The 14282-nt window shown below is 31.5% G+C and overlaps 2 long non-coding RNA genes across 2 annotated transcripts; both read left to right on the top strand.

Annotated features, from left to right (window-relative positions):
- Window positions 1-2633: 2633 nt before the first annotated feature.
- LOC146929721 (uncharacterized) lies at window positions 2634-3702 on the top strand. The gene is made up of 2 exons (XR_015006112.1): window positions 2634-3231; window positions 3331-3702. It is a non-coding gene; the product is annotated as an uncharacterized LOC146929721 (long non-coding RNA).
- Window positions 3703-12630: 8928 nt separating this feature from the next.
- LOC146929720 (uncharacterized) lies at window positions 12631-13468 on the top strand. Its single transcript, XR_015006111.1, has 2 exons — window positions 12631-12686; window positions 13251-13468. It is a non-coding gene; the product is annotated as an uncharacterized LOC146929720 (long non-coding RNA).
- Window positions 13469-14282: the final 814 nt, after the last annotated feature.

Here is a 14282-nt window from a genome sequence, read left to right as displayed (position 1 = left end):
AAAAAAGGGGGAGATTGTTGGAACAAAATGTGTTTAACATTACCCTTTAAGAGTTTTGATGATAACAAGGTATTAAAAATTGTCAATTAGGTATGTTAATATTTGTTCAAGTGTACAGGACTATAGACAAAAATTTGATATCTTAAATAGGTTCTGAAAGAACAAAAGAGAGTTATGAAATCAACAAAGGAAGCTTGAAGCATCTGAAGAGAAGTGCTCCTGAAGTTTAGTGCTCCTGAAGTGATGAAGTCATCAGAAGCAAGTTCATCAGAAGCATCTCATCAGAAGCAAGATCACCAGAAGCTGAAGTTCATTAAGAGATGCAAAACTTAAAGCTTCAAAGGTTGTTCAATGGATTTAATCTCGTCTAAGCATTGCAGAAGACTAGAAGAGTGAAGCAACGACTATTTTGAAAGGATTTGAAGGCATTGGATGCTTGTTCTTTAAAGAACGTTGATAAAGTACAATTGTACGAAGTGTACAACCACTACCTCCACTACTCTGTTTTGGTGTCTGCTACAGGACAAGAAAAATAGCTATGCCTGCAACGATGTTCCTTCAGACTTGGAATGGATTTGAAATTGATCCTTCATTAGTGAATGATCAAAGCTTCAAACGACACTATTTTGATGTGCTGGCAATTTCACAACGTCTCTTTCACACCTCTATATAAAGGAGTGAAGACTTAGAGAATGGCAAGGACTCAACAACAATTAACAAGTGCCAAAACTCTGTCAAAATTGTTCTACATCAAAAGTTCACTTAGAATTTCTTAACAACTTTCATATCTTAGAAATTTTAGAGTCTTAAGAGTCTGTATCTGATTTGTATTGTGAACACCACTGATTGTATATCAAGCGTTCAACCTCAAACATTTTTCTTTGTAATTCTGTTTAGTTAGAAGTCTCTTGTAGTTGTGCTTGAGCATTAGAAGTCTTTTGATTGTGTTTAGGAGCATAGGAAATCTCTTGCAGTTGTGCTTGAGTAGTTTGAAGTCTCTTGCTAGTTTTAGCAGTGAGCATTTGTAATCAGATATTACATTTTAGTGAACTTTCCTTGGAAGTGCAAGGGGGATAGGACTACTTCCGGTTTTTGGAAGGAACCTGTATAATTGCTTTGTGTCTTTCTTCTCTCTCTCTCTCTCTCTCTCTCTCTCTCTCTGTTTTATCCGCTGCATTTTGTCCTGAACATCACTTCAGAAGTAGAACTCTATATGCTTCTGATCAGTGTTTTCAGCTTAGGAGAAAACGAAGAAAAAGCCAACATAATTCAACCCCCCCTTCTTGTGTTTTTCTCACCTTCATAGCTTAGCTCTATCAAAGGTCCAAATTTTCTCGGGGCAACTTATCCTTGGAAGGCTTCCAATGGGGGGTGGGGAGGGGGGTGTTTGTAGAAGATGGTCCAAATTGTGTGTGGTGTCTAGATACTATTGAGGTGAAGGATCATTTGTTTTATAGGTATCTTTTTGTTGGAAGAGTAGGGTAATTGATCTTTATGTGGATCGAAGTTGGCATCTCTCTACCCGAAAATGTTATTTCTCTCTTTGAGTATTTCTCAACCTTGTCATGGAGCAAAAAACACCGGACGGGGTTAACTTTCATTTGGTATGTCACAAATTTGGAAGACTTGGGAGGTTAGGAATAAGATCATTTTCTTTTTAAGGAGAGTGGAGATGGAGGATATTGTAGAAGGAATAAAATTATTTGTATTATGAGTGACATTCACATCCACTCTTATGTATTAACTCTTGATTGAATGTTGGTTTTTAGTGGGTCGAGTATCTCTTATACCTTTTCCATCTTTGTGGGTTAAGTACTCTTTGTGCTTTGACAGACAAAATTTTCATAACCTCTTGAGGAATTATCTATAAACTTCAAATCCAACATATTCATTATATATAGCCTATGAGTCACACGAAGAAATCACATCTAATGCACCACAGTGAGTAGTTAATTTTGATCTAACAATACATTAATCACACCTAATGCACTTCATTTGGTAGATAACTTTGATTCAATAATTTACACAATCAATACATAAATATGTTGTCCAAAAACATTATTCATTTTGTGTAATTTTTCCTTTCCTACCACGAAAGGTTACAAAAAAATAATAATTTCTTATGATTGATAAATTTTGATGTGACCTATATATCATGTATAATAAAATTACAAACGAAGGCCATTAATATATTTATAGACGTTTAATAATGATCAGTATTTTAGGATGGCTATTAGAAGTTCATAAGAACTAAAAAATATTTAATTGATGAAAGGAGAGGTTAAGCTTTATAAATCTTAAAGTGATAAAACCATTGCTTACATGAAAAAATATTAATTGATAAAGCAATCACATCTAATGCACCACAATTAGTAGTTAACTTTAATCTAACAATGCATCAATCACACCTAATTCACTACATTTGGTAGATAACTTTGATTCAATAAATATTTTGTCCAAAAAATATTATTCATTTTGTGTAATTTTTCCTTTCCTACCACGAAAGGTTACAAAAAAATAATAATTTCTTATGATTGATAAATTTTGATGTGACCTATATATCATGTATAATAAAATTACAAACGAAGGCCATTAATATATTTATAGACGTTTAATAATGATCAGTATTTTAGGATGGCTATTAGAAGTTCATAAGAACTAAAAAATATTTAATTGATGAAAGGAGAGGTTAAGCTTTATAAATCTTAAAGTGATAAAACCATTGCTTACATGAAAAAATATTAATTGATAAAGCAATCACATCTAATGCACCACAATTAGTAGTTAACTTTAATCTAACAATGCATCAATCACACCTAATTCACTACATTTGGTAGATAACTTTGATTCAATAAATATTTTGTCCAAAAAATATTATTCATTTTGTGTGATTTTTCCTTTCCTAACGCGAATGGTTACAAAAAAAGAATAACTTCTTATAATTGATAAATTTTGATGTGACCTCTATATCTTGCATAATAAAATTACAAACAAAGACCATTAATATATTTAAAGACGTTTAATAATGATCAATATTTTAGAATGGCTATTAGAAGTTCATAAGAACTAAAAAATATTTAATTGATGAAAGGAGAGGTTGACCATTATAAATAATAAAGTGATAAAACCATTGCTTACATGCAAAATAGGTAAATATGGTTGAAATTGTCAAGTTTGTTTATATTATAAATATCTTTATTTTTCTTTTTCTAGTTGCAACGAACGTTGAAGGTAAACCATTTTTACTCTTTTAAAATTTAGTTCTTTACTTCATACATAATATTTTATATTATTATTGTTACACTATTTTATTCTCATTTTTCATTACAGCTAAGTTTACTAGATGCTTTAGAGACTCAGATTGTCCAAAAACCTTGTGTCATTCTCCTGGCAAAGCGAAGTGTATGCACCACTCCATATGTAAATGTATTTTTTTTGGTTACAATATATAAATGTATACGAGAGTTCTCCAAAACAGATTATGTGCATACATGAGTATGTATGTTTTCCATACTAAAGAGCGTACACAAATTATATTCCTTCTTGAATATTCCATGAGATGTCATTTTGTTATTGTCTTGGTACTCCAATAGTTTGAATTTTTTTCTTTTTCCTAATGTGAAGAACCTTGTATTTATGGATTTGTATTATAAGATGATGGTAATGAAATGAAATAAGGCAATAAATAATAATATTTTGAAAGTTTTGTTCTATTTTAATTTTACAGATATTTTTGTAGCCTTTTATCCTTTAAGAGTAACAAGGATATTGGTCGATGCCCTAGTCTATTCAAGAACGCCCCAAGCATCAAGCCTGAAAATGTGAAGTACTTTTTGTACTTTTGAGGTTGTCGTAGCATTCCAAAGGTTGAATCGTTTTAGGATGTGTTCTCTTAGGAGTTCATGGAAACCTTAATAAAATCAGTATACTCGATTTTACTGATGGTTTAGGAGTTTAGGATTCTACTTTATCTTAGTCTTATAAAATATACAAGTTTGATAAATCTTACCCGATATTTGATTTAATTAATTATGTGTTGCAATGTAATTGTTTTTTTTTTTTAAAGCTAAATTAGTCTATTAAAATTGACATCGAATAAAACCTTAAAAAAGTACACTCTAATATCACAAACCAACACCAAGCCAAGTGAGTTAACAATGTTTATTGGTTTACAAGTAAATTTACATTATTAGTGTTGTTGTGCGAGACAACCGTTAAGATTAGTTAATTAGGACCGTAAGATTAGTTAATTTTAATGGTTGAGATTTGGTGTAAGTCTTTAGACTTACACCTGGTGTCAACGGATCCTAACTCTTATATTATTTATATATGTTTTTGAACAAGTATATTACTTATATTCATGTTATTTTCATATTATGTAAACTGATACGAATATACGCAGGGGCGGAGCTATGTTTGCTCTTGTGCAAGCAAGTGTCCCCACTAATTTTGAGATTTTTTTTCATATCCATCCTATATAATACTACATCATAGATTTCCAGCACCACCACATACATATATACACACACAGTATTATAAATATGATGATAGAGTTGTGATAACTAGATTACATATTATAAATAGTACATGCACCTCTCCTCTATGTGTTTTTCTACTCTTTGTTTATTTTATTTAGTTCCATTTTTCGAAAACATTACTTCTATAATTATAGGGGCTGCTAATTTACACCCACCTAAAAACACTAAGGTGTAAATTAGCAAGCTACACCACCTAAAAACACTAAGGTGTAAGTTAGCAACATACACCCACTTGATTATATACACTCATTTTTATAAATTTTATCAAATTGTTTACACCCAGCTCACTAATTTACACCGATCACTTTCATCATTCCAAATATTGTTTCCTTAAAAGTTTGTCTCTATTACATATTTTGTACCTTAAACATGTCATTGTCTTTTTTGTTTCTTTTTTTAAGGATTTTCCTTACGATAGTTACAAAACTGCCCTTCTATTTAAATTTAATTAGAACAAAAATAAAATGGTGTTTTAGTAAAATATAAGTGAGCGTAGCTTGTTAATTTACACCTTAGTGTATTTAGGTGGGTGTAAATTAGCAGTCCCCAATATTATCTAAAAAAAAAAAAGTTATAGTCAATATATTTTGATAACACTACTTAAAATTTCTGGCTCCGCCATATACGAATCAGATCTGCGTCTTGATATTGACAATATTGCATGAGAGAGTTGTAACACATTATATTCATTATAATTTGAGAGAGTTTGTCAATCCAAGAGCATATAATTTGAAGGACGAAACTATTGAGAACGATCTCCGTATAAACGCATGCCACAGCAGGATCTAACTTTTAATTAATAACATGATATAATTTGAAGGACTAATAATTGACGAAGGAAAAGGAAAGTTCAAATGCATTAGGTCTAATAAACAATATGAGCTTCTTCAATTTAAATTGGATAAAACTAGCTAGTAGTTTAAAAAGACAATTAGTCTGAGCCACTTGGCTAGTATGGTTAACATCACATGTTAGGTACCCAATCACATAGTTAACAACCACTAATGATGTGATTTGTGTAATGGGGTGGTAGATCAAAAGTCTAACTCAAGCTCAAAACTGAAAATGGAGGTTCAACTTCCCTTACTAAGAATCCATGAGGAAGACTAGTTCAAGTCATTGGAATCGATGGTCTATCTCTTCATCACATGATTGTATATCTATTTCTATATTTATTTTTTGGCAATATATATATATATATATATATATATATATATATATATATATATATATATATATATATATATGAATTTGCTAACTTAGACCAACAAAAAACATGAAGTTCTAAGTTAGCTAAAATGCACCTTTTTGTTTGGATAAAAAAAATCAATATTCACTAATGTAAACCAATTTAAAGTAAAATACTTTAGTAAATTTCATTTAATTTTATTTTTCAATAAAAAAACATCCAACAACCGTTTCCTAATTTTATGGAAAAATTACTAAATTATATAAAATAAAAGTGGGTCTAAGTTAGCAAATTGGGGCAAGTTAACAAATATGTTATAATGAAAATTGCTAAAGTAACCCTCAAGCTATTAATTTTAAATAATAAAGACGAATGATACTTTTGTTCAAATAAAAAGGTGCATTTTTGCTAACTTGGACCTTCATGTTTTTTGTTGGTCCAAGTTAGCGAACCCCATATATATATATATATATATATATATATATATATATATATATATATATATATATATATATATATATATATTATTTACATCTACACTTTATATAAAGAGAATACATTGTTAGAACAAGAATGGTTCATACAAGTCCTCTAGGATTTTGATGATAACAAAGTATTGAAGAACAATTGGAATACTAACATATGTTTAAGTGTGCAGAATCTATCTATCATGAAGAAAGAACATATGAAGAGCATCAGAAGGAACATGAGAAGCTTAAAAGACTATGGTGGAAGATCTAAATGAAGGTCAACCAGAAGTCAACGTCCATAGAAGAAGGATGCCTCATAGAAGCTCGAGAGCGATCTCAACAGATTATATGTGGGACATCAGACACATAAGCTGACTGGCATACTTGGATCTGAGGGACCCAGAATCCACGTAAGCTTTTGTCTTATTTTGTGAGTTGTCTCTATCATAATATCTGGTAGAGCAGTTCTTTTGTTTTCTTTTGTCTACATGTGCAACTAGACAAAGGACCTCAAGAACAAAGAGAATGCAACAAATAATTCTTCTTTCAGCAAAGGAAATTCAAAGGACTTTTCAACGGAATTATCCATACTAGACAGAGGGTCAACGTTCTTGATCAAAGCTTCTCAACGACTCTATTTGCGCTGACACTCTTCTCCAACGTCCCTCAAATCACTGCCTATAAAAGGAGCTAAAGACTTGAAGAAGAAGTAACACGACTCTTCTATTTTCCTGTGCCAAATCTCTGTCAAATCAAATAGCGCAAACTACATAGGATTTATTTTCAAGTTTATATCTTAGAAATGCTATGGAGTCTCTTCATTTGTTCAGTTTACACTACCATTGTTAAATCTAGTGTAGGAACAAATTAATTTGTTTGCAGTTGTGCAAACATTTTAGAAAGTCTATCGCCTGCGTGCTTGAGCATATAAGTCTCTTGATGAAACCTTGAGCACCTAGAAAGTCTCTTGGAGTTGTCCTTGAGCAAGGGAAAGTCTTAAGCAGTTGTGCTTAAGCAAAGGGAAGTCTTTTGGAGTTGTCCTTGAGCAGAAATCTTTAGGTAGTGTCCTAGAGCAGGAAGTCTTAAGCAGTTGTGCTTAAGCACAGAAGTCTCTTGCAGTTGTGCTTGAGCAAAGAGAAGTCTATTGGAAGTGTCCTTGAGCAATTTTTAATCGAGAGTGTTTATAGTGAAATCCTTGGAAGTGCTAGAGGTCTGAACTACTCTTGTGTTGTAGGAGGAACCAGTATAAAATTGTTTTGTGTCTGTTTTCTATCTCGCTGACTCTTTATCTTTGTGTTATGTCACCCGTTGCATTCAAACTTTGAGTCAGAATCTGATATATGTTTCAATAAACACTTAGAAAAAGAATTCATAAAAAAGGCCAACACAATTCAACTGCCCTCCCCTTCTTGTGTGTATTTCTCACCTTCATACATGGTTTTGGTCCGGCTTTTTTACTTCCAAGTAAAGCCTTAAATAAATTTAACTATAAAAATGCTATTTTGTTGATGTTATTTAAATCAATAAGAATTTATATTATATTTACTAGCGTTCAGACGGGCACTCCCGTGCCCGTCTGTCCGCTTTTTCTACTGCGCTAACGTATGTATAGACTTGACTATGTTTCTTATGAGAATATTGGTTTTATTTTAAGTTTGCATGCAATTTATATATTTTTCGTGAACGTACAGATAAAATAATATATTACAATTCTTTATATTTTGTTTGGGTTCATAAATAGAAGAAAATAACATTAAAACAACCATTTATATATAGAATATTTTTACTTAATTTTTAGCCGTCTTTTATTTCAACACATTCCTTTTAGTTCATAAAGATACATGAATGATATTTGAAGACTTTCTTAAAGAGTATAGCTTTTACAAATTGAAAGATAAAATAAAAGGATGTAGTGATGACTACAACAACACCAAACAAAGACCATGAAGGCCACAAATTTCTCGAGTGACTTAAACAAACAAAAATGGTAACCATAATGTTGGGACTATACCAAATTGTGTGTCATAATACTTGAGCATGTATATATTCATCCCCGCACTACTTGGCCTTCTCATCCCACTACGTGGATTTGTTTCCATATTGTTTGCACCTTCTCTTGGTACTTTGATCTATCTTGTGCCTTATTTTTCAAGCTTGCTTATACTACTACTTCCCTCATTGATTAATGTCTAGTGGCTTTATTAATAGCTATAGATTACATCAATCACTGCTTAGAATTGTGATTGTACTCTTAGACATGAACGAATACAATTTGATTGCAAATAAAATTAACAACCAATTAATAAACTTAAAACGATTGACACCATTCAGACTCTTGAAGGGGTTTATCCTCTTCCTCGTACTTCACTTCATTTATTCTTTTATATAGGCTACTTCATTTGCTTTAATTTATGCTTGTTCTTATTTTTCCACTACATGCACTTAACTTAAAACAAAGCCACCCCATTAAGAGGATAAACACATTGTCGCTCTATTTGATTTGGAATGAACAAATCATATATTAATCCTTCCACCTTAAACCCAAGTAAATTTACATTTTTGGGTAGATACATGACTATTATTGTTGCAATTGACACAATATACATTTACTTTTAGAATTAAAGTATTAAAAAGTGGAAGCATTTAAACCTTAAAAAGCAAGAACAATCATAAGAGTACCGGTGAAAAAGTTGTTCATATTATTATAGTTTAGGTTAGATACTTACACATTTTGTTGTGTGTTGATACTGACAAAAGATAACAAATATAAGTATGAGAAGCCATCAAGATAGAATATCTCAAAGTAGCAATTGACAGTTTTTTAAACAAAAATCAGATATAATTATTGAAAAATTAGTGCAGTAGAAAACACCTTTTACCGCTAGTTTTTTTGGTTGCTTTGCTGCCCACCGTGCTTTAGAGCGTAAACTCTTTGTATGTGCATCCCGATCATGTAACCACAACGTATCACATGCCTCGTCTTTTCTGAAAATGTCAACAACACATCGTTTTTCCTTTACTCTTTTTTTTTTTTGTTTTTGAATAAGCTAAATTAACCCACCTATTTTGGCACCAGAGAGAATTGAATCTGAAACCTTAAGGAGGACAATCCCAAATCTCAAGTCAATACCACCATGCTAACCCAAGTGGGTTCGTTTTTCCTTTACTACTGACTTTCATTTTGTCTATCCCAACTGAGTCTTTGTTATCCATTGATTACCTTCTTCCGTACTTGTAAAGAACACTATTAGTATTGGTCAAGAATAATGATTTGTGAAATTCTTTGATATATTAATTTTTTTATCTAACAAATTAATATTGAGTTGATAAATAATTTCAATACCTTGCACTATTGTTATCAGTGGCGGAGCCACGTGAGGACAGGGTATGGCCATGGCCTACCCATTATTTCTGTGAAATTACCATAATACCCTTGGCATAATTTTAATATTACAACCATGCCATTCACTCCCTCTTCCACTCTCCCACTCTCATTCGTATTTTTTCTCAGAACGGGAAAGAAAAGGAATCGCATCTTTTCTCCTCATCCTCACCTAGTCACGGCAGCAATCACTCACCTTCATCCACCGACAATCAGCCGCGACCGACGAACTCTCCTTCGAACTCAAAGCCTCCATCTCCTCTCTCAGCATCGATCTCTACTATGATTCTTCATTTGTCTCAATCTTTCTACAAACCCTAAAACTGTTAAACAAAGGTGAGTGTATCTCTGATTCTTTGATTTCTTTTTGTTTGCTAATGAATTTGATATTTAATTTGGTTTTCAATTTCAATTTTCCCATAACCCTAATCAAAACAAAAGGGGATTTTTGATTTTTGACTTTTGTTAATAATACTGCTTAAATACATAATTGGAATTAGAGCTAGCTTTAGATTATTGAGGAACTAATCTATTCATGGTTGGAATTAGAGCTAGCTTTAGAGTTTAGAATATTGAGGAACTTAAATCATTGAATATTATAGCTAGCTTTAGAATATTCATTGTTGGAATTAAATCTGGTAACTTATTGAGTAAAACAATACATTTAAAAGTGCATAATTGGATTTTCAAAGATTATATGGTATATAGAACCTAATGTGATTACTATGCATTATCTCTTGTCATGATTCTGTAATAGTGTAAGTAATGTGTAAGTAATGACAACGAACAAGATCATGAATGAATGTCAATGTGTATAGTGTGTAATAGTGTAAGTACTGATTATATTTAGTTATAGCCAATGTGTATAGTGTGATTATATGGTATATAAACCTTGATTAAGGACTGATTATATTTAGTTATAGCTTGTTTCTCCCTAGTGAATGATGCAACCTGCATTTGGAAAATGAGACTCATTTCTATATTATGTAATAACAAAATAAAGCAAAGTCTCAATGTTATTTTTTGCTAATGTACTTACAGTTCGGATGGAACCTATTGTCTGCTCAATTACACTTGCTGATTTAGAATAAGCTGCCTGTCTAGTTGATGATGATTTAGAATATGTGTGTGTAATAGTGTAAGTGGGCAATTGGCAGATAGGAGCTACCCTAGACACTTTGCAACAGAATTGACAATCCATTAGCAGTACCATTGTCAATTGTAGATTTGTTTCATTATAATAATTTTGATGATTTTTACATCACTTTGATAATTTTGTTTCTTTAGATATGTAATGATCGACTTTATATATTATGTAGTTTAAATTTTGAATGATTGGTTTTTGGTTTATTACGATTTAAATTTGTTATACAATATAATTTATATATTATATTTTAGTTTATTTTGATGGCGAGATGGCGGCCACCCCAAACTTTTTTGTCTAGCTCCGCCACTGATTGTTATTGACTTAAGAATAAGTATAAAAATTCAATCTCAATGCTATATTTTTGTTGTGAATAAGTTGCAGTGATATATGAAACATACAAAAAGGTAATCAAATAAAAAAGGGACTTTGCAATATAAGATGTAAATCCAAGTATCCAACTATAAACTCTTGCTTAAAATTTTGTCAAAGTTTGGCCGACCATTACACAAAATGGCAAGATAGAAATCAAATCATGTAACATGAATTTTGTCCAATTTAAGATGTAAATCCAACTATAAACTCTTAATAAAGGACTTGCTGAAAAATTTATTCCAGATGGTGGTCCTGTTTAATCCTCTAATTAATTGAAGGTTAGTGATTCAATCTACTCCATCCATGAATGTGAATTCAACAAAAGAAATGAAATTGAAAACCCATGCCATTAAAATGGTGAACGGTTAGGAAAATTTCTGAATAACAATTTTTTTTTTTTTAACCATGACCATTTAAAATGAAAGTCACCATGACTACATAACCATTTCAACGTTCTCATGATCAAACGACACAAAAATCCTTAAATTCTACACAAAAAACTTGATTAAACGTTCTTCTTGTGGCCCCTTTTTCACAATATTTTCCTCTCTCTCTCTCATGTACTTTGCTAGTTGCTATAACTGTATGCATTTCAACTGTCTATACAGTGGGAGAGGATGAAGCGTTTTTGGCAATGAGTTTAATTGTGAGTGGGGAAAGCGAATGAGATCACAGTTTTAGAAACCGCTTGTTTAATTACAATTACACAGAAAGATGGAGATTGGGTGTTGTTAACCGATAATAATTGCTAAGGGAATTTTCGGAACAAAACTTTCTTGTATGTTATAGATTATAGATAGTAATTAGTTTTGGCTATAAACATGCAACAAAAATAAAAATCAAGTCATATTGAACAATAGACGATGTAAAACTATAAAGAAACAAACCATGAAATAAGAAAGAAAAGAGAAGCAAGCATTTCTTGCAAATACGTTAGTTGTGGTTGTGGGAACATAAAAGTGGCAAACACAAAAATCCATGCTACTAATAATAAAAAAGATGTGAACAATAAATACAATAAATGGTAAAACATCCAAGGCAAAGCAATGATCATAGTATATGTAACCACTTTTTGTATTATCTGCCATTTTCTTTACAAAATATTTGCTCAACGTGTTCAGCCATTTGTGGGGAATTAATAAATTTTAAGCATTTGTAAAACAAAAAAAAAAACATGAATGTGATAGTAGTTATGAAACCTGTGATTTGGAGCAGTAGTTAAAATAGGTTGAATTGGTCCTCAATTTGTTGATGTCGTGTTCAAACTTATTTCTTCCTCTCTCAACAGATTTTCAATTGTATAATGTTTTGTTTGGAAATGTTTTGGGTAAAGACAATTTTGTGTTTTAAGTGGTGTATGGCAGCGGTTGTAGGAGTTTTACTGTGCAAGGCGGTTGATTTTTTCTTAATAACTGGTCAAATGAGTTAGTGTAAGGGCATTTTGGGATTTACAAAAAAAGGCTACACCAAAAAATAGTATTGCCTTTATCAATAAGGATAGTCTGGATAAGGATAGTCAAGAGACTGCCGATAACAAGAGACTGCCGATAACAAAAGAAGAACTTATTGATATCAATGGCATTACCAAGTAAGTTCATTCTAGGAATACTATAAGTTTCCTATTGTTGAACTTGTAATCAATCTATTTGATTTGTTTATTCAGTTTTCTTTGGTGCCTAATGGAATCAATATTTAGTAATGGTTTTGAACTATGCAATAGACCTAATTGACATACCTTTGATTTAGGTTGTTATAGATCATATGTAAATTTGAGAACATGATTTTATAGAAGGATTAGTTCAATTTTTTAACCATGTTAGTTTCTATCTGAAGTAAAAAGTGGACATTGTTTATACCCATGACTATCCTTTCAATCTCTATATGTACAAACTCATGAAAATATTGAAGGGTTTTGGAGAAAATAGGAACTACAAAAAGTGTGTACAAATTTGTGCTCTTCCTGATGTTAATTGGTCTTGTAAGCTTCTCTGTAATAAATAGCTAATGGTTATTCCATAGTGGTTATTTTTGACAAATATATCAGAAAGTAATTATAAGTTTAATTGCGCGATAAGTTAGAATCATGACTTGCGTGACATTATTGCTTATTTTTGTTAATTATTGTGTTATATAATCTTTGACTTATTTTTAGGTGGAAGACTTAGAATCACCAAACAGAGCATAGCATTCTTTGGAGTCTATTCATCTCTAGTTGATCAAAACAACTTCCTCGCCAAATATCATCTACATAATTGATTAAATTTTCATGTTAGGAACTCAAGAAACCTTATTGTATCACTTGTTTGTATTTTATATGAATGTAAAATTCATATTTTAGTTTATGAATTTGTTCATATTTTTTATTATGAATTATTTTAGTTTTATATATTTTTTATTAGTAAATAGTTCTATTAAAAATTCAGGAAAAAATTGATTTTTTTTTAAATTAACTCAACATCTGCGACCCTTTCAAACTGTCGCAATATTTTTTTTATAAATAAATTTTATGCATCTGCGACCCTTCCCCAACTGTCGCAAGTCCCTTGAAATCCATTTGAATCTCCTCATTTGCGACCCTTAGCAACTGTCGCAGTGCCTTTTGCGGCAGTTGGTGCGGCTGTTCTATGAAGGGTCGCAAAAGACACTTGCGACCCCAACATCCGTGACTGTTGGGGAAGGGTCGCAATTGTACATCTGCGACCCTTCTAACAGTCGCAATCTGCCATTTTAAAGGTCGCAAAATGCAGTTTTTCTTGTAGTGAAAACACCCCCAATAACTGAAAGACAAAAAATATGATACTATAATAATAATTCAAAAACTTATAACATAAATATCACCGGTTTAGTCATCTTTTACGTGTTCCTCCTTTATGTTCTTGTTCTTGATCTTCCGCTTCAATGTGCTGTAAACAGAGCCACCAGAAAAGTAAGAAAGAAAAATCAACGCATGTAATTTTCATCTAAGAACAATCTTCACATAATTTGAACAAAAGTAATAAAGGAGTTGCAAAAAATAATGAAATCAAAATAGAAGGAAGGAAAGGAGAACTTTGAATCAAAACAAAAGGGAAAACAGAAGTATACGATCTTATATTATAAAACTAAACAAACATCAAAATTTTGAGGCATCTTCATTCACAATCAAATTAAACTCCCTTGCCACAAACAAAAATCATAGTAAATA

This window comes from Medicago sativa, chromosome 4, assembly GCF_051527215.1.
Source record: "Medicago sativa cultivar Bolivia chromosome 4, Bolivia_mono, whole genome shotgun sequence".
Classification (NCBI taxonomy): domain Eukaryota; kingdom Viridiplantae; phylum Streptophyta; class Magnoliopsida; order Fabales; family Fabaceae; genus Medicago; species Medicago sativa.
Note: the sequence above shows the minus strand (reverse complement) of the source record. Positions and strands in the feature narration are given on the sequence as shown.